This window comes from Lonchura striata, chromosome 6, assembly GCF_046129695.1.
Source record: "Lonchura striata isolate bLonStr1 chromosome 6, bLonStr1.mat, whole genome shotgun sequence".
NCBI classification, from domain to species: Eukaryota; Metazoa; Chordata; class Aves; order Passeriformes; family Estrildidae; genus Lonchura; species Lonchura striata.
Genome location: NC_134608.1, coordinates 54441784 through 54460606, shown reverse-complemented (window position 1 = coordinate 54460606; position 18823 = coordinate 54441784).

Here is an 18823-nt window from a genome sequence, read left to right as displayed (position 1 = left end):
GGAACAACAAAGGAAAGGTCTTCCTGGCCAGAGCCTTCATGGCACTTTTCCAGGCACACCTGCAAAAAAAAAAAAAAAAAAAAAAAAAAAGTAACAGCAAAATTTAACAGTTTCACTTTTTCGCTTTAGGTAAAAGTGCTGAGCATAAAATGAGTGACAAAACATGATGTGCACGGTCTTACCTGATCAAACAAGATATTTTTTCCAGGAAATCTATTAGCCCTGAGTGGGTTTTCTTTGACAAATGCCTCTTACTGAAACCGTCTGTGATGAGGTAGAGAAAGGAGCAGCCTGGTAAGGACATGATATCCTGCAACCCACTTGGAATGAAATAATTGCTTGCCTCAATTTGGTCAAATCATTGCTATTGTGAAGTCGTGGGTTTGGTGTCATTGTGGCATTAATACACTAAGAAATTGAGATAGTTTATCAGCATCCATTAAGGAATGGGAGGAAATTAGGACAAAAGCCTGTTGTTTATTCAAGGTTGTGTTTTATTTATCCTCTGGCTTTTAAAAGCCTCTTATTTTATGTGCCTTCTGGGCATGCAGGCTTTCCTTTTAAAACATCACCACTAAAACAAACAACCAAACTGACAAAAGTCGTTTTGGGGAAAGCAGCTGAGATGTAAAAGCAGCTCAGCATTTGAAGTACCCCTTGAGGTAAAAATTCTCTGCTGAGGTTTGAAGGACCATGACCCCTGGATCAGGCCAAATGGGGAAATCGTGACTCCTGGCAAAGCAGATGTTCCTACTTGGGCTCTTCAGACTTTTATCTGTGAGTTCTGAGTAGCCCAGCTCCTGCCACGGAGGCTGGGGAGTTGTAGGGGGGATGTGATCCCTGTGTGTCCAGACTCCAACTCATCCAGGGGCTCCATTAAGCAGTGAGGACTTCCATGTTTAATAGAGGGGGAAAAACAGACAGGAAAAGCTGCAACCAAAGGACAAATATTTCTATTTCTGGGGACACATGATAAGCATAAAACGTTGGGACCTTTCTTGCTGATACCAACTGATTTTCCAGCCTCTCCTCTGACAGCTCAAGGATCATGTATTGTCCTTTTTGTTACCCATGGTTAAACTCACACAGCAAAATATTAAAACATTCCAAAAAGGTCTATTGAAATAATTTCTTGTTTTCTGCTTTATTCCTTCATTTCCTTATCCACCAGGGATTGTCAGAAGCTCTGTGTTGAGGGCAGACTCAGCCTAGCAGGAAGAGCTGTTAAAATGCTCCTCCAAAAGAATTTGTTCTTACAGATTTCACAGCTTCTCCTTCACCACGCCTTCCCATGTCCCCTGACCACCTGACCAGGATGGGACCCTGAAATCCTCACCTGTGGTCCAGCAATATGGGAAATCCTTTCTGACCTACCTTTGCTCTCTGGTCATCTCTTCCAGTTGGATTCTGTATTATTACCAAATTCAATATTTCTGTTTCCTTTTGTAGCACATGCTGAGCTCTGTAACATAGATGTAAGTACTGTGCACACGTGCTTGTGGATGTGTTCATGGATGGATGGATGGATGGATGGGTGGATGGAGTTCCTGCTCAATGATACAGCTCCTGATGAATGAAATTAATTCATCTTGCCACTTTGGACAGGGTTAAAAGGCCATTATGGTGAGTAGTTGTATAAAAGAACCAAAATTACACCCACCACTGCCCCTGTGGGTATTCACAAGTGTTGGGGAACATCTATTTTCCAAGGGAGGGAACCTGAACAGGAGCAAAGAGCAGGAAGGACATCACCCAAGGATCTTCATCATTTTTCTTCTCTAGGACAGTTCTTCCCCCTTGACTAGCATTGCTCCCAAACTGGGGGAGACATTTAAGGAAGGGATGGCACCAGTCAGTACAATTTGGAAGGAAGACCCAACCACCCCCCCCCCCCCATCCTTGCACACACCAAGAGCTTTTTATGTCCTGTTAAGGAAACACAGCAATGTTTGGAGAAGCCAAACAGGGAGGCAAAGAGGAACCAGGGCTCTTTTAAAACACTTTGGCTACCAAAAAAAAATGTCCTACGCTGCTTTTTTTCTGGGCTCGGCGGGGAGGGAGCAGCAGCCAATTGCATTATAGCACTGCTGATTACTTGTGATTCCCTTCCTGTGAGGACAGGCCCTGATGTGTTGTTTTTTGATAACACTGGCTCCTTTAGAGCAATAACCCTGGTACAGTTTCCTGCCTAATCGGAGAGCAATTACTGTACCTCAAAAGGGAAAACGTTGAGAAGGGCCCGGGTTGAGCTCGGAAGTGATAACAGGAACATTTTCTTGCTAAGCTGTGGTTAGACTTGAGCTCATTTGAGCATCTCCCATGGCAATACATGAAAAAATCAAAGGGAAAGAGACGCTGAGGGCTGTTCTTGTCAACCATGTTCCACTAGGATCAGTTCCCCTGGTGCTTGAGTGGTTGGGAAGTGTTGATGTCCATCAGTTGTGAGAGGACATGGAATCTTTTCCTCTAGGCTCTTACTCTGAATTTTCTGTAGTTTAGGAGTGAAAAGTTTTGCTGTTACTGAATTTCTGACCTGTGTTAATTGACCTGGTGGCCTTGGCCTGGTGGTCACTTGTGGCAGGTGACCATGTCCAGAAGGAGAAGGCTGCACTGCTGCGGTTTGCAGAGATGTAATTGGCTTTAGCAAATTAATTTGCCAAACCTCTATGGGAACAAAAATCAAAGCTTTAAGGGGTTGACAGACTGTTCCAGCAGAGTGGTGTAACCAAAGACACTGGTTTTGAAAAGGGACTGGCAAGCGAAATATTCTGGGGAGAAAAAGTAGTTTCTGATTGGACTGCTGGTGTATTTCTGCTGCTCCAGTGCTTTCTTTAGGACTCATGGCCTCAGGCATTTCCACCTAAGGCTGAGGCTGTGCTTTGGACCTCCACTGTGAAGTCCCTGGCTACAAAGGGTGTGTGCAGTAGCAGAGAAGTGCTATCGCCCTGGAGTCGAGCAGGGAAAGGAAATGACTCAGTCATCAAAAGGCCCTCCTTCCTCAGGGAACTGTCCTTAATCAGTATTATCCCGTTACAATAATACCATTTCAGAAGGACTGGGAACCAGAGCACTTGCGTAGCCATGTAAACTGCTTCCTGTATTTGCCAAACAAAACAACATTCAGCAATTAATAGAATTTAGCTATTAGTGCTGCCATGATAAAACAACAACTCTGACTGTTCATCCTGCAAAGCGTTTGCTGCAATCCCTCCCCCAGGAAAAGTCCTTGTCTTTTGGCTCTGTGTTACCTGACGCTCCGTGAGAGTATAAATAAGAATAAACAAGATTTGTGGCATTTTGCTTGGCTGAAAGTGTCACAGCTATGGAAATTGTCCTCATTACCCTTGCAAGAGCTACTGCAAAGCTTTCTCCTGGGATGCCCTGATTAGTCATTGCTTTAGTATTAAGCTGGGATACTTTGTGCTGCTTGCCAGGGATCCTGTGCAATTTCTACCTTTTGGTGCTGGATAATAGGCAGCTCCCAAATTGGTCGTGGAGGCACCGGAATGAAGCGGTGGCTCCTTGGGAGCTCTGGGATGGGAGCATTGCAGGGCCATAATTAACTCTGATTAGACACAGCAACAGCTGGGCAGCAGCTCGGCAACAAATGGCCCCGTTTGTTCACCTTGGGTTTGACAGGAGAGCAGCTCATGGTGACAAAGGAAGGCCACTGTGACCTGCTCTGGCTTCACCAAGTGCGCGGGGCCTCGAGGCCAACTTCCACTGCATCCCAGAAGGGGCCTTAAAAATCACACCCTGCCAGGGCAGGGACACCTCCCACTATACCAGCTCCAAGCCCCTTCCAACCTGGCTTTGGACACTTCCAGGGATGGGGCAGCCACAGCTTCTCTGGGCAACCTGTGCCAGGGCCTCCCCACCCTCATAGGGAAGAACTTCTTACCAGTATCCTATTTAAACTCACCCTCTCTCATTTTAAAACCATTCCCCCTTCTCCCATCACTCCATACCCTTGCTCAAAGTCCCTCTCTAAAAAACATGAATGAAAAGCATCCTTGCATGACTTAATTTGGATGTGGGAATTTTCAAATATTCCTTTCAAAAGAAATCACCAGTGACATGTGAAAAACCTCCTGAGTGAAACCTGAAAGCTGACAAAGCAGCTTTTTTTTTTCTGACAAAGAAAAAAAAAAAAATTAATACATCACTCAGAAAGAGATTTGACAAAAAAAAGAATCATTCAGGATGCCCAGATACCCAGGATGACTTCACCAGTGTGGGCTTTACTCCTGAGAATGAATTAGCTGATAACCAAACAGACTCGGCATGAGCATTTGCACATGCTTTGCTTTTAAGCATTTATAAATGCACAAGGATTAGAATGAGGATAGAGCAGAGGAAGAGAATATGGCTCTTTGCTCTTCTTGGAAATTGGGGCTACAAACTTTTAGCATCGGCCTCCAATGGTTTCTGGTTATTGAGAATGATACAGATTAAACACTGGGTCTTCTCATCACAAGGATTGGTCAGAAAAAGACTTTCCTTGAAGTGTTCTGTATACAAGATGTGTGCTGAGCCAAAAAAAAAACCCACTCCATACTGAATTCAAACTGCAGAGCAAAAAGAGAGAGAGATGGTACCAACATACCCCATGTGAGACATGACTAATCACAAGAAGTGACAAAAATAAATCATTTTCATAGAACTGCCAGCGAGGGGCCAGAGCTCCTGCTAAGCCACCACCCTTTACCTGACTTTGAGTCAGAACTCAGCAGAAACAGAGGTTAAAATTCTCCTCTGCATTGGATAAGGTGGCTTGGGAATGCAGTAATGGATTTTTGGGAGCATTTGGGACTCTTCCTAAATCACTGAAATCAACGAGTTCTTTCCACTGGCTCTCTGTTAAAAAATAAAACTGATTTGGGGAGAAGAGGTCGTCTTTGAAGGACTCAGATGTTAACTGAGCTTTTGGCTGTGCCAGAGGTTCCCAGGGTGTTCTTGGGAAGATTGCCTTGGGAAGATTCCACTTGCACAGTCTAAAGGTGCTGCCTCCTTCCCAGCACCTTCTGCCTGCCTCGTCTTTGGGAAGTGTTTGTGTAGGATCCATCCCAGACCTGGGTTTGCACAGCATCCATCACACTGTGGTCCCTGCTGAGGGGCGATCACAAAGGACACTGGAATTAATGATCTGGTGGGAAGAACATCCAATAGGAAATCTTATTTATAAAATGAGTAGTTCAACCAGACAAAAACATTAGAATATTTTGTACTGCACTAAGACTTAATTTTAAATCCTTGAGTCATTGTGGGCTCACTTGCTGGAAATAAAAAATAAGAGACAAATGAAACCAAAAGAGGAAAGATTTTGGTGAGAAGTTAGGAAGGAATTGTGTGAGGTGATGAGGCCCTGGCACAGGCTGCCCAGAGAAGCTGTGGCTGCCCCATCCCTGGAAGTGTCCAAGGCCAGGTTGGAAGGGGCTTGGAGCAGCCTGGGATAGTGGAAGGTGTCCCTGCCCATGGGAGGAGGTGGGAATGGGATGAGCTTTAAGATCCCTTCCAACCCAAAGCAGTCCAGGCCTCCATTAGCCATAAACCTGTGCAGCACATCCCTCATTTCTGAATTTCTATATTAGCCAAAGAATCTAAATCCTCAACCTCCTTCACACAGCTTCTGAGTCAGTAATTAACAACAGCAGTGCCGGCAAGCCTGGAGGGAGGCTGTTCCTAACAAGCAGCAAGCACATTTTAAGTGAACAGTGAAATTCTGGGAGAGCTGCTGGTTCAGATTCTCCTTCTTCATTGGAGTATCTGAAATAACATCCTTATTTCTGCGTCTCTCACCATTCTCACCTACTTAGTTTCACCAGCCTAATTGGGATAGGAGCCCTTTTCCCCCTCTGAGTTTCCTCTGCATGCATCCCATAGCCACATTATGGTCCATAATAAATCCTGAGCAACAGGGATCCAAGTGTGCTGAATGTCTGCAATCACCCAAGGCAGATTTGCTATGTTTATTACAGCAACTGATCAGGAAAATCTTCTTTCACGTTACCTCAGAAAGAGCTGAGGCACAATAAATCAAAAAAACCTTGGCAATACAAAGGGAAAAAAAATAGTTGGCATGCTTGGGTAAAAGATACAAGCCCAGGTGGGTAACTATTGCACTGAGCATGATTCAAAGCCAAGCTTTCCTGGGAGCAAAATGATGTTTGGCAGGATAGCAACAGAGGAAAAAACCTAACATTTTTCCAGCTTTATTGGCAAAGATTACAAAGGGTCAGATCCATCATGCCTTTGTTAGACCAAGTCCATGGAGACTCTCCTTGACACAACCAGATCTATCAAAAGAGGAAGAAAACACAGTTAACAGCCAGCACTAAGGGATTCTTGTCAGGTTCCCCCAAATTACTTGGAAAATATCTTTCCTTCAATTCTAGACTTGTCCCTGGGTATTAAACATCTGCTCAGTTGTAGAAATACTTGAAAGATTACTTGGAGATAAAACTGAGAATAAAATAAAAGGTTTTCCAAGGCAGGCTGATAACGTGTACGTGCATCCAGTAAAACAGATCTCCTCCCCGTGGTCTGTGACACAGCAGGGAAGAGACTCAGGTGAAATTTGTCACCTGGACCACAATCCAACACCTCCCTTGTTCCCTGAATTTCTTCATACATCTATAATCATCCATGATTTTATGATATACCAGCACAGCAGTCTGCAGAGACTTCAGCTCTCAGGTGTTCACCTATCATACCACCCACACCACAAAAACACGGCTGCTGGCCTAAAACCTCTGCAGACGAAAACCTAGTCCTAAAAAACGCTAAAAAAATGTGCAAAAATCTGGGTGGAACTCAATAGGACTGTGTAAAATCTCTTGGATGTTTATGTGCCTGAGTGGTTCCAGGTCAGCAGCACACCAACAAGCAGAATATCAGTTTCTGTATTCAAAACCGATATTTCAGAGAATTCCCATGGCTCAATATTTAAGCAATATAAAATATGGATTGGCACAGAGGGACTGGGCCATGTCACTGGGAAGATGGGATGGCTGCTCGCCCACCAGCCATGGCTGTGGGTACTTGTTGGGGCGGGAGCTCCCAGAGGATGGATGGTTGTTCCCACTGGATCCCAGATGGGGAAAGCTGGGAGGAAATCAGCCCTGTGTATGGTATTCCCTCGAGGTCCTTCCTTAGAGGGTAAAAAGCTTTTGAAGCGGCATGGTGGGAGGATGAAAAGATATTTCTGGGCACACCCCTGACTGCTGAAGGAACCTGCTGGAAGGGAACCCTGAAGATGTGGGACAGAAATCCCCAGCAAGGAGCGATTCTGCTGGCGCAGCTGAGGCCGCCCCTGCAGAGCCCTGCGGGCCCCTGAAGGCGCTGATAAAGGGCTGGAAGGGCAGGCACGGAGGTGCTGGCGGTGCCCCTGTGCAGGGCGCTGATAACGGGGCACGGCTCTGCTGCCCCGGCCGAGCAGGGGAAGGCAAAGGCCGGGCCGAGCCCCCCGCCCCGGGCCGCGCTTATCGGCGCACCCAGAGGCGCGGGCACCGCGGGGCCTGCAAAGCGCCCCGAGGAGCGATAGCAACGAGAAACTGCCCTGCGAAGGGCTGCCACCAACATTGCAGAGCCGCTGAATTTATTTCCTGCTCCTTTTGTTTGTTTTTCTTCAAAACCTGAAGGCACCTCTGAGGGTACCTCTTGTTTTTTTCGTATGCCCACCTATCGCACATCACGTTATGTGTCACATATATTTCACGCTGGCAGGAGGAAAGGGAAGTGTACAAAAATGTCCTGAGCTCCGGGAAACCCAAATCCTTGCTCAGCAAGTGCTGATCGCATCCACCTCAGCGCTGTGGGAGCTGCAGGGGCTCAGAGCCCACCCAAGGCACACACACGGATATCATAAATTAGGGGGAGTTCTAAAGAGGAAAATATGGGTGGGGGAAGACAAGGGGAAAATAAAAATGGAAGTATGTGAAGGGACACAGGAGAGAGAAAAGCCAAGGAATGTGATGCTACATTTAATTAAAGTCCAAAATGTAGCTGGAACACAAAGAAGCCACATGGTTTGCTGTCACAGGAGTAATGGAGTGCATCTGCTTTTGTCATCAACCCTGCTTGTAGGAACAATAAACAGAAGGACTTTAAAACTCAGGTTTTAAATACTTAATATATCTATCAATTAAAAAGTAGTGGGGTTTTTTGGGCTTTTGTTTTTGTTTTTCATTTTTGGTTTGGTTTTTTTGTTTTGTTTTGTTTTGGTTTGTTGGGTTTTTTTTTGCCCATATAAGGCTTTTGATAATGCCAATGGGTTTAGACTGCATATTAGGCAGAAATTCTTCCCTATGAGGGTGGTGAGATCCTGGCACAGATTACCCAGAGAAGCTGTGGATCTCTGGAAATGTTCAAGGCCAGGCTGGATGGGACTTGGAGCAACATGGGATAGTGGGAGGTATCCCTGTCCATGGCAGGGGTGGAATAAGATGATTTTTAACCTTCCCTTCCAATCCTTCCAACCAAAAGCCTTCTGTGACTCCATGATCTTGTGATTCCATGGTTGCATATTAAACATGCAGGATCAGACCCAGCATAATTTTGTGTATGAAAGACTCCACAACACTTTGCAAGAACAGACTCAACAGGTTGTGAGGCAGTGCTGAACCCATATTTAGCCAGGATCATAGGGGCACCAGAGCAGTGAATCAGTTAAAAATTAGAAAGGCTGTGGAACATGTACAAAAATAACCCCACTACAAACACTTGTGGGAGTGAGAGGCTTGCAGGTGCCTGGCTGAAGGCAATCCTTGCCTCAATCCTGGCAAAATGTGACTCTGCTGATCAAAATAATTATGGAGGTGAAAGTTTATTGTCAGTACAGAGGGAAAAAAAACTCTGCAAATATCGTAGCCAGCAGATCAGAGACAGTTTTAGAGGGAGTGGTGAGAGAAAAGCAGCATGGCTTCAGATCAGGATGAAGTTGCATCAATCAGATATGCAGATTTTCACAGTTTATCGGGGGGAAAGATTAAGGAAGAATGGAGCTTAAAAATGGTTGTTATTTTCCTTGATGCTATAAAGGCAGTTTATTTGGAGGGAGTCATTAGAGAACACAGCAAAAACGATACAGCAATTCAGACAAGCACATTGGGAGGACAAATGTTGGGAACTCCTGCAGTGCTGCAGAAACTGGGGAAAATTAAGCAACTGGTTCAATCCAAGGCTGATATGAAACAAAGAACTAGGAATGTTCCAGCACTTCCATCAAGCACTTCCAATGGACATTAGGGTGGTAAATGAGTGGGAGCATGTGACAGTGGAAGATCTAAACTTCACATTATGTAAATGGCATTGCAGAATTGCCAGAGAAATGCGGTAATGTTGGTTCTCTCTGCTAACTGGCAAAATTGCTGCAGTCATCTTGAGGTTTAAAATCTGTTGGGAAGACAGAGAAAATGTTTCTGCCTTGGAAAGAACAGGGATTTTTTGTATAAATATGCCTGGGGTGTTTAATTGCTGCTAAGGAAAAGGAGGAAAGAAGTACAAAGATTTGCTTAGCCAAGAAGCTTAAAACATGAAAACATCAATGTGCTGAAAGGGAGCACTAACACTCTATAGGCTCTCACTAACTACAGGCTGTACACATCAATTTTATCTTTAAGGGACCTGGGTGAGGGAACAGCAAAGACATTCCTGTACCCACACAGGGCTGAATGGATCCCCCAACCACATGGCTGGACCCTCCTGCTGGGAATAGGACTGCCAGGAATTTGTCAAAGGTATAGACAAGGGTGTTATACAACTCCTGTGCCTGCAGAAAAAAAAAAAAAAAAAAAAGGAGCCAGGGAAGAAGACATATTAAAGTCTCTGCCTTGGCCAAATTCCAACTCAATTAATTACAATCCTCCTTTTAACATTCCCCCTGAAGTTTCAGCAGGATAATACATCCTTCCCTGTGTGCCCTGTGAGGCTGGAGGAGGCAGAGCTCACCACAGAGCCACCAATGGATACCATGGGTGCTGCACAAAGCCCATGTGTCAGGTTGGGATTGGGGAGGCCCTGGCACCCTGGAAAATGGGAAGTGAGAAGGTGATGAAACCATAGAAAACCAGCAGCAGTCAGTTTGCTGTAAAACTTCCTGATGGACAATTTTTTTTTTTTTTTTTTGGTAAATGTTCTCACGAAACCTCGCTTCTGCCTTCTAGTGGGGAGAAGACAGGAGAGCAGCGCAGGAGTGACAATTCCTGAATGAAAAATTAGCTTTGGGCTCCTCAACATCATAATTAACAAGACTCCAGCGGAAACCCTGTGGTTTTTTACTTCTAAGAATGATTGTTGTGTTCACTTCTCACCCTGACTCCACATATTATAAGGGTAGAAACCCCTGTGGAAACTGCACTCCAAAGAGGAAGGACAAAGTGCAGCAGTCATGGCACTGAAGGGCTCCATGCATTTTTTAATTCCCTGTGGAGGTCCCAGTAGTAATCTTAGGGTTACAGAATGATTTGGCTTGAAGGGATCTTCAAGAACATCTTGTTCCAGCCTCCTGCCCTGGGCAGGAACACCTCCCACTATTCCAGCCTCCAAGCCCTGTCCAGCCTGGCCTTGGACACTTCCTAGGATGGGGCAGCCACAGCTTCTCTGGGCACCCTGCTGCAGTTTTAGCCAAAACTCTTCACAGGATGATGAATTTTACAAATAACTACAAATGTTATCAGCACTGAGTTAATAAAATGGCACTGCTTACTCATCCTTGGAATATGCAATCCAGACCTTCTCCCAAGAAAACTGAAATAAAAACTTCACCTTTCTCTAACACTTCCAAGATTATTTTTTCCTAATGGCCATCTCTGATGTGCTGTTGGCCACTAGGGATGGATACACTCGGTGGGAATAATCACGGAAAAACGCAGAATAATCGAGGATTGCCTCCTTTCCTTCGTCACACTCTCCGTCACCAGCAGCAGCCAGAACTGAGACATCTCCCTGTATCTCCTTCAAATCACCGTGACTGTCCCGTGGTGTCCCTCAGATAACTCCTGGAGCTCAAGGAATGAGCTGAAAATGCAGCTTTAAAGCAGTTCTTGAGCGCTATCTGGTGGTTAAAGAGCAACTACTGCTAATGGCACCTTCATCACCTCAATTTTAATCAATAACTCACTCGCTGTGACTCATGCCTCTCAGAGATAAAAAGATTCTTAAATTAAGGTTATAATTATTGTTGTAATTAGAGTAAGATTTCGTTACAATTTATTCTTAGGCACTGGAGTGGTGTTTTTCACTGTGCAAAATGAAGAGAGAGTTTAACATCACTCCTGTGCATCAAAATAACATTTACCTTTTTGAATAACCAACAATTTTCATCCAGACTGTGTGATTGCCCGCTGAAAATTCATCCTATCCAAAACTATGAATATTTCCCTGTCTATTTTCCCACCTGTTTCAGGATTCCTGATTTCCGGAGTGGCCACTCAAGGTCTTCACGGAAGTTTTGAATGTATGTCACAGAAAAATGCTAATTTTTTATTTCACAGCAGAAAACAAAGTTGAGAAAGAACTGGGTGACCCAGTTATGGAAATCTGGCAGCTCTCAGACCAAAGGACAGATTAAAGCAAGTGATGACAAAATCCTGGTGTTGGCTTGGAATAATTAATAGATCACAGGCCTGTGTCCACAGGAATATTTGCATGGAGCATTATTTACATACATTTTCACAGTTTAATTGCAACCTGTCCAGCAAAAACAAACACCCTGCTTCACAGACACACGTTATTTGAATGTTTGCTTTTATTTTTGTCTGCTGTCTGCTTATTTTAAGACTGAGCCTTCTTGTTTGCTGCCTTCCTCCTCATGGCTGCTTTCTTCATCATCATCAGTTTAAACACCAGGCTGCTTTCCAAGTAGATTAGGAAATCACTCTAGTAACAATCCTTCACAGAAAATCCTGGGTCTGTAAGGATTGCATCTCCAATATTTATTCCAAATCCCACATTTTTCAGCTCTTCAGGTCCACCATGCCCTCTTGTCCTCAAACAGATGTGGAGAATAAAACAAAGCTCAGTGATGGCTCTGTGAGCAGCTGATGCAAAGCAGCTCCAAAACTTCATGTTTGCCAGGAAAACTTTCTGCTAGCCAGCAAATTGTACTCCCTGCTAATTTTTCATTACATTTCCCAGCCTGACGACAATTTCTCACTTATTAAGTCATTAAAATACGGTGTCCTTAATTTTACTTTCCAATTAGATAATTGCTCTGCCATTGCAACTCTCAGAGTGTAACGTGTTATTACTGCAATGTTTTAGTTACTAATGCCAGCGAATAAAAATTACACGTTGTTTTGTTTGGGTTTTTTTTTTAACTTTAAAACTTTCATTGCTCCTCAGCAAGGTGTGCTCCTAAATTTCTCATTTCCTCTGCTGCAGCAGGGTCTTACCCTGTGTGTGTTTGCAAATACCTGTTGAATAATTCTAGAGCTCCTGAAACACATTTATGATCCATTCATCACTGGGGTGCTGGGGAATAGAATTGCCTGGTGGGCTTCAAGAGTTTGGACTTCAAGTAAAAAAACTATTGAAGCACAGGCAAAAAATTAGGAATAAATCTGAATTTATGTAGGTGATCTCACCTGTTTTCACATTATTTTTATGGCTTGGGGGGTTTTGCTCTGTTTGGCCTTTTTTTGGTCTGCTTGGGGCTTTCTTCATGCTGAAGCACTTGCAATTCTTTGGTGGGTGTTTTAGTGGAAGAATTCTTTAGTTCAGCTTCCCTGGGGTGGATATGGCCCTGAGGAACACACAAATTCGTTTCTCTGAGAGAGCTGAGCACACAGGAAGGAGAAGGGCAGCAGTGCCAGTGGGCACTCCTGGAGCCAGCACATGTGGAAAGGCAGCTGTCACACCAACAGATTTGGAAACACTTGTTTAAAGCAATCATTAATTCTTTAGCATTGGGTCTGGGATCAGTCTTCCTCAAAATAGCCCAGCTGAGCCTCCAGTACTCCAGTACTGGAGTGTGAGAATTGCCAGCCCTTCCTTGCTCTCCTGTGGGCTGGAGGTCTTTTATCCTGCAGGGGTAAAGGCTTTCTGCATTCCTCGTGCCAGTGTTTATTGTGAGATGTAATTCTGCTCACTGTGGGGAAATGACATCTCTGTTATCACTTCACCTCTTAAACAGGCTGATGGGTAGGCTCTAACATCTCACAGACAGGCAGAAGAATACTCACATACAGTCAACATATTATCAACCTTAAAAATACACCTGACTTACAGGAGAAATCCTCAGAACCTCCAAAAGACAGGAGCCCATATTTTGGGCTTAAATATGATGGGAAGTAAATGGTAAAGCATCCTGGGAATTTCTTCTCTTTTGTTCCGTGGTTACATTACAAAGATGGGACAGTGGAGCTGGAAGGTACAGCCCCTACCTGCCTCTTGTTAAGGGTTGTTTGCTTCCAGCTCTTTCAGCCATGCTCGCTAAAAACACTTTTTTTCTCCACACCAAGGAGATTTTGAAGAAGAGGCTTTAAGTATTTCCTGTCCCTTTCTTACCTGGCAAAGAGATATTGGGTTAAGAAATGTAAATTATATAATACAGCCCGAGCTAAGCAGGTCAGTACAAACAAGCACAGGACTCAGACTGCTGAGAGGCATCTCCTGCCTCAGCTGTTTCCGGGAGAAACTTTGCTATTTTAAGTTCTTAATAAGAGTTTTTCAACTAAGAAATAAAATTAAAGCAGCAAGTTGATGTGGCCACCTGCAAATTAAGCTGTGTACTTGTGTCTTCCTAAATTAGATTAGAGATACTCCACCTTTATTCATTGAACATCCCAAGCGACTGGGGAAAAAAGGAGGTAACAGGCAACATGAATTTGCCACAACCAAACTGTACCAGGCTATTTCATTTCCTTCCACAGATGGACAGAGGAGAAGGAGAGAAAAATCAGAGGAAGATCTCCTGACTTTTATAAGGTTTCTGCTACTCTCTCCCACAGCTCAGAAGCAGCCTAAGAAATCATGACCCAAATGAAAACCACAGTAAAGTGGGTGCAAAGCCAGTCTACATAAAGAATAATTTCCAGTCATTCCCTGTCAAAACAAAAGGAGGTTTCAAGAGAGGAATTTGTCCTACATCAGCATTATGAATTCCCTAAAATAGCCAGTCATCCTTCACCTTCAGTTACTTCCAGTTTTGCTCCTCCTTTACCTTTCTTATGTATGTGATGTGCAGGAAAATCCTGCGGTATGCCTTGGAGAATGTAAAGTTTGATTGGCAATTTTCAGGTCTTATGAGCATGAATAAATTATGAATATAATTAGCAAAACCCATTGTTTTTCTAATGACTGTGCTGACCAAATCAGCTGAAGAGATGACGGGTTCAGATACAAATTTCCCAGGGGGGTGGGTAAGAGGGCAGGCATTGGATCTGCTCATTTGTCAAGAACTATTTGGACTCTTCCATTCATAGAAAGAGCCATAGAAATAAAGATAAAATTATTCTATTCATAGAAATAAAGGTAAAAAGTTGCTATTAGGCACATCATAAGCCCCATGTTACCCATTCCATCTACAGTAAAACCTGGCCTTTGGCAGCATCTTTGCCTTTCAATTATTGATTTTCATGATATATTTCAGCACTGGGCTGAATATCCTTTCAGTAAGAGCCTTTTTTTTTTAACTCCACAGTTACAAAGCACATCTCTTTGAGGAAAAAAAAAAAAAGAGTTAAAAAAAGTAATATTTTCTGAGGTGATTAAAAGTTTGGGATGACGACCTCTGTAGATGCTCTCCAGAATTAAAGATCTAAGACAATCAGACTATGATCAGCCTAAATTTGACATATAGCCTCAGGGTATTCTTCTTTAAATGGCTGTGATACACTAAAGCGGCTGAAAAAAAGAAATTGAATAGAAGATTGTTATTTAAGAGGATGCTTTGGTTGGGGCTGCAGCATTTGTCACAATATTTTCCTTAGCAGTGAGGAAATAAAGACAGAATTACTTGATCTAATTTACAAATAAAAAAAAGATGACTGAAAGAGTAAATTAGAGGGAGGACAGGCATAAACATCCTGGAGAGTGTGGTAAGCTGGGCCCATCCAAATTAGCTAAGTCAGGCAAATATAAAGCCCTGGGCAGTTTTGGGCTGCTTTTCAGAGCTTCCTTGGCATGTGTGACCAACCTCCTCCTCCCTTCCTGTGCCAGGGCTTTGTCCATAAACTAAGGCTTGATCTGCTTTGCATGAAGTTTAAAGTGGAGCAAAGGAGTGTCCCAGCCTGGTTCTGCAGCTGGAGACTTCAGTAAACAATTGCTTCATGGAAGGGAAGAAGAACTGAAACAGAAATACCTTTTGTGAGGATTTCCCATCCATGGCTGTGTAGGGAAATCTATCATTTAGTAGCATTTAATCAATTTTTCACTGCATTGGATTGGAATTATGTCAGTTTTGACTAATCATACCATTAGACTTCATTTAATCTCCTTTGAACTCAAACACCTTCTGAATTTTTTTATTGACTTGTCTCCCAAAATATCAATGTTTAACATTTCTGATAAAAACTTTGTATTTTAATCTTATTCAGGCAAAAAACATACACTGAGCTTTCAATCCTTATTCAGAGAAGTCTATTTTGTCTGGGTCTCATTTTATTATGAAAGTTAGCCAGCCTGTGGGCTTAGATAGAACGGGAATTTCTCTCCTTTGAGCAAATTCCTGTGGAAAAAGGAAACCTAAATAAAAATAAAGCGATACCTTTCTAAAACAGTCTGATAAGCAGGAGCCCCAACTTTTGAAATGTGCAGACTGGGACCCCCTCAAAACCTAGCAACCCTAATCCTCGTATAACAAATCCGGGAACTGGAAACTGAGGTTGGTCCTTTCCATTTTCTGTGCTCCAGAGGTGGAATGGGATCTGCTTTTCAATTTAGGCTGTGGTTATCTCTATAACCTGACAGAACACTGGCAATGCTGAAATCCCATAACATTCCATGAGCTCAGGCAGGGAACTGCTTGATTAACAGACCTGTAATGATGTGCAGGAACAAAATTTCATTTTAGTCTTATGGAGCCTATTTAAAACAAATCCAATTAAAAAAAAAAAAAACTACCAAAAACCAAAAACCCCAAACAATCCAGCACAGAAAAAAATGGAAGCTATTAATTATGTTCCTTTCATTACATAGTTCAGGATAATTCTGAGTATGACCAGGGAGTAGATGTGGTGATTAAGGAGAGAGTGCTGAGTGGGCCAGAGTTCCTGGTTTGGGGAAATTTGGAACAGATCAGCAGGGTGGAAAAGCTGATGAGCTTTGGACAAGTGGGGAACCAGAAGATGGAAGGATATAGGGATGGGATGCCAGGTTTGGGAAGACAGGAGCACATCTACAGGAATGGTCAGAGCCTGGCAGAACTGCAGGGAGACACAGCTCATCCTTGGGGCTCACAAGGAGCTAAGCTAGTGTTGGTTTTCTAAGTTTTTACAGAGATGAGGCATCTGAGAGGCATTTTAAAAGATTTTATTCCATTATCAGTCTCGATGATGAGATGTAAAAAGGCTATTCTGTCAGAAGCTAACCTATTCTTGGTTACAATGCTTTATAAATGTTTTTCAGTTTATTTGTTTTTGCCACACAATGTTGCCATTATTTCTAACACTAATCACCTCTTTGGTCTTGCTACAATGCATCTTTCACCGTTCTAGTTTTCTAAAATATCTAGTCTTTTTGTAAGGCTACATTTTGAAACTTGTTGAAATTTAGTTTTAGTTTAATTTCTCTCTTAACAATGTAATCTCTATTCTATGGCTTTCTTAAATTAGCACACTTAATCTTAGTGTTTGTATACAGATATATAAGACTGTGAGTTTTCTGTCAGGTTTTGAGAATTCTTTGCAAATCCGTTTCCCACAACCTGCCACATTGCTTTTGTTTGGAAATAATTTTTAGGGCATTGGAGGGGAAAAAAAAAGCTGTAATCTTTCCTTTTTTCTTTTCAGCTTGGCAATAGGACAAGGGAGTAGAGGACTAGTACTACTTCCTTGTAGGATTTTCCCCAGAGATAGTGGCAAGGCTTGGCTTGGTCAAAAATCCCCGATCAAAGGGGAGCAAAGAGGGCAAAAGGGAAGAAATTTGAAATGGGAAGGGTCGGGAATGTGACTTCCTTCATCTTGAGCAGTTCTGTGTTCTAAAGGTTCCCATTTGTGGAAGTTCTTCTGCTGGGGGGCCTTCTCTCCTCTCAGGCCTTTCCCTGGGGACTGGACAAACGTGACTCCAAACCCAGCAGCTCCGGAGCTGAGCTTCATTTTGCAAAGCTCCCAAACACAAAATGCAAGGATAATTATCTCTGAGAGATGGAAATGCTGAGACCCACATGCTGATTACAAACTCATCACGCTGGAAGCTGCCAGGATGGAGTTTACCCACAGCTCAGCAACACTTCCTCCAAGCAAAGGTCTCAGCTCTTACTGGGAATTCCGCAGGGTTTTCCTCTGCCAGGTGCTGGTGATCAATACTGTTGGCACAGAAGGATGAGGAATTTGTGGTCACTGTTTGTACAGGAATGGTGGGAAAGGAGCAGATCAATAACTCACAGCAAGACCTGCCTGAAGCAATGAGCACATAAGTAGTAAGAAATATTTCAGGAGCTGAGATTAACTGCAATCTCGTGCAATAACTGCTCTCAAGAGCAGCCTTTTAACTTCCTTTATTTCTGGGACAATGAACGTTTGCTACCTCATGTTTCACTTCTCCGTGAAGAATAAACACCTTGAAAGGTTTTGAGTACAAACTCTATCAGAGCTTGGCTGAAAAATTTGCCTAAACTGTGCCCAGAACTTATGGAGAATAGCAATGGCAATGTGAGGAAAAAGGAGAAATTAATAGGAATCGGTGAGACAATTCCATGTTATTTTAAACCACTGTATTTTGTGGTCAAAAAGCCTCAAGCACTTCACATGTTGACAGAAAAACTGCATTTTGCTTGGGGAAAAAAAGTCATTTCAACCCCCATGAATGGGGCTTGGAGAAGTAAATCCATAGAAATTAAATCTCATAAATACAATGGAATTTAAAAAATGCAGTGGTATTACCAAAATCCTTTTGTTGAACAGTGAAAAGGACTTTCAATAATTGAAGATTTTGTTTTTATACCTCATTTATTCAACAGAAATAATTGGGATGCATGCTTTATTACATGTTCCATAACCTGTTATGCAAAATGAAGTGATTTGTAAAGCAAATATCTAAATACAATATGACAAAGCATTGAGCTGCTCCAGAAAATGCAGAGATACATGGAAAGCAGAAGTGTAAGGAGCAACATTTACAGATGGAGTGGAGGGGGGAAATCTGCCTGTCGAGTAAACAGTTTCTTGCTGCATTATCAGCTTGGGGAGCAAGAACCAGGATGGAAACAAGGGCAAGGATTTGGTGAGGAAGGGCCATGAGACATCTCCCATGAGGTTGGGCCAGGTGTTCAAGACTGGGCTTTTTCCTTCTTTTCAATGTCATTGATTCTGTGTATCCACGAATAAAGAGATCAAAGAAAAATACCCAACACTTTAAAAAATAACAGTACATACAGTCTTAAACTGCGTATTATAACCAAAATTTTCAATGTCCACGTGCAGCTAGATTTTCAGGGATTTCTATTCCCAGAGTCTTGCACCCATTAATTCCAGGACAACTCAATACCAAATCCTTTCCCATTTAGCTCCTGGCCTTATGAAGGCAGCGGCATTTCATTCTCCAGCTGTGCCGCACGAAGCATCTGGAGCACTCATCCCAAAATTCCTTTTCCTCACAGAAACCCCGGTGGTGCATTTTATTTATTAACACTGAAACAATAAACTGGTCGCAGAGAAGGTTTACT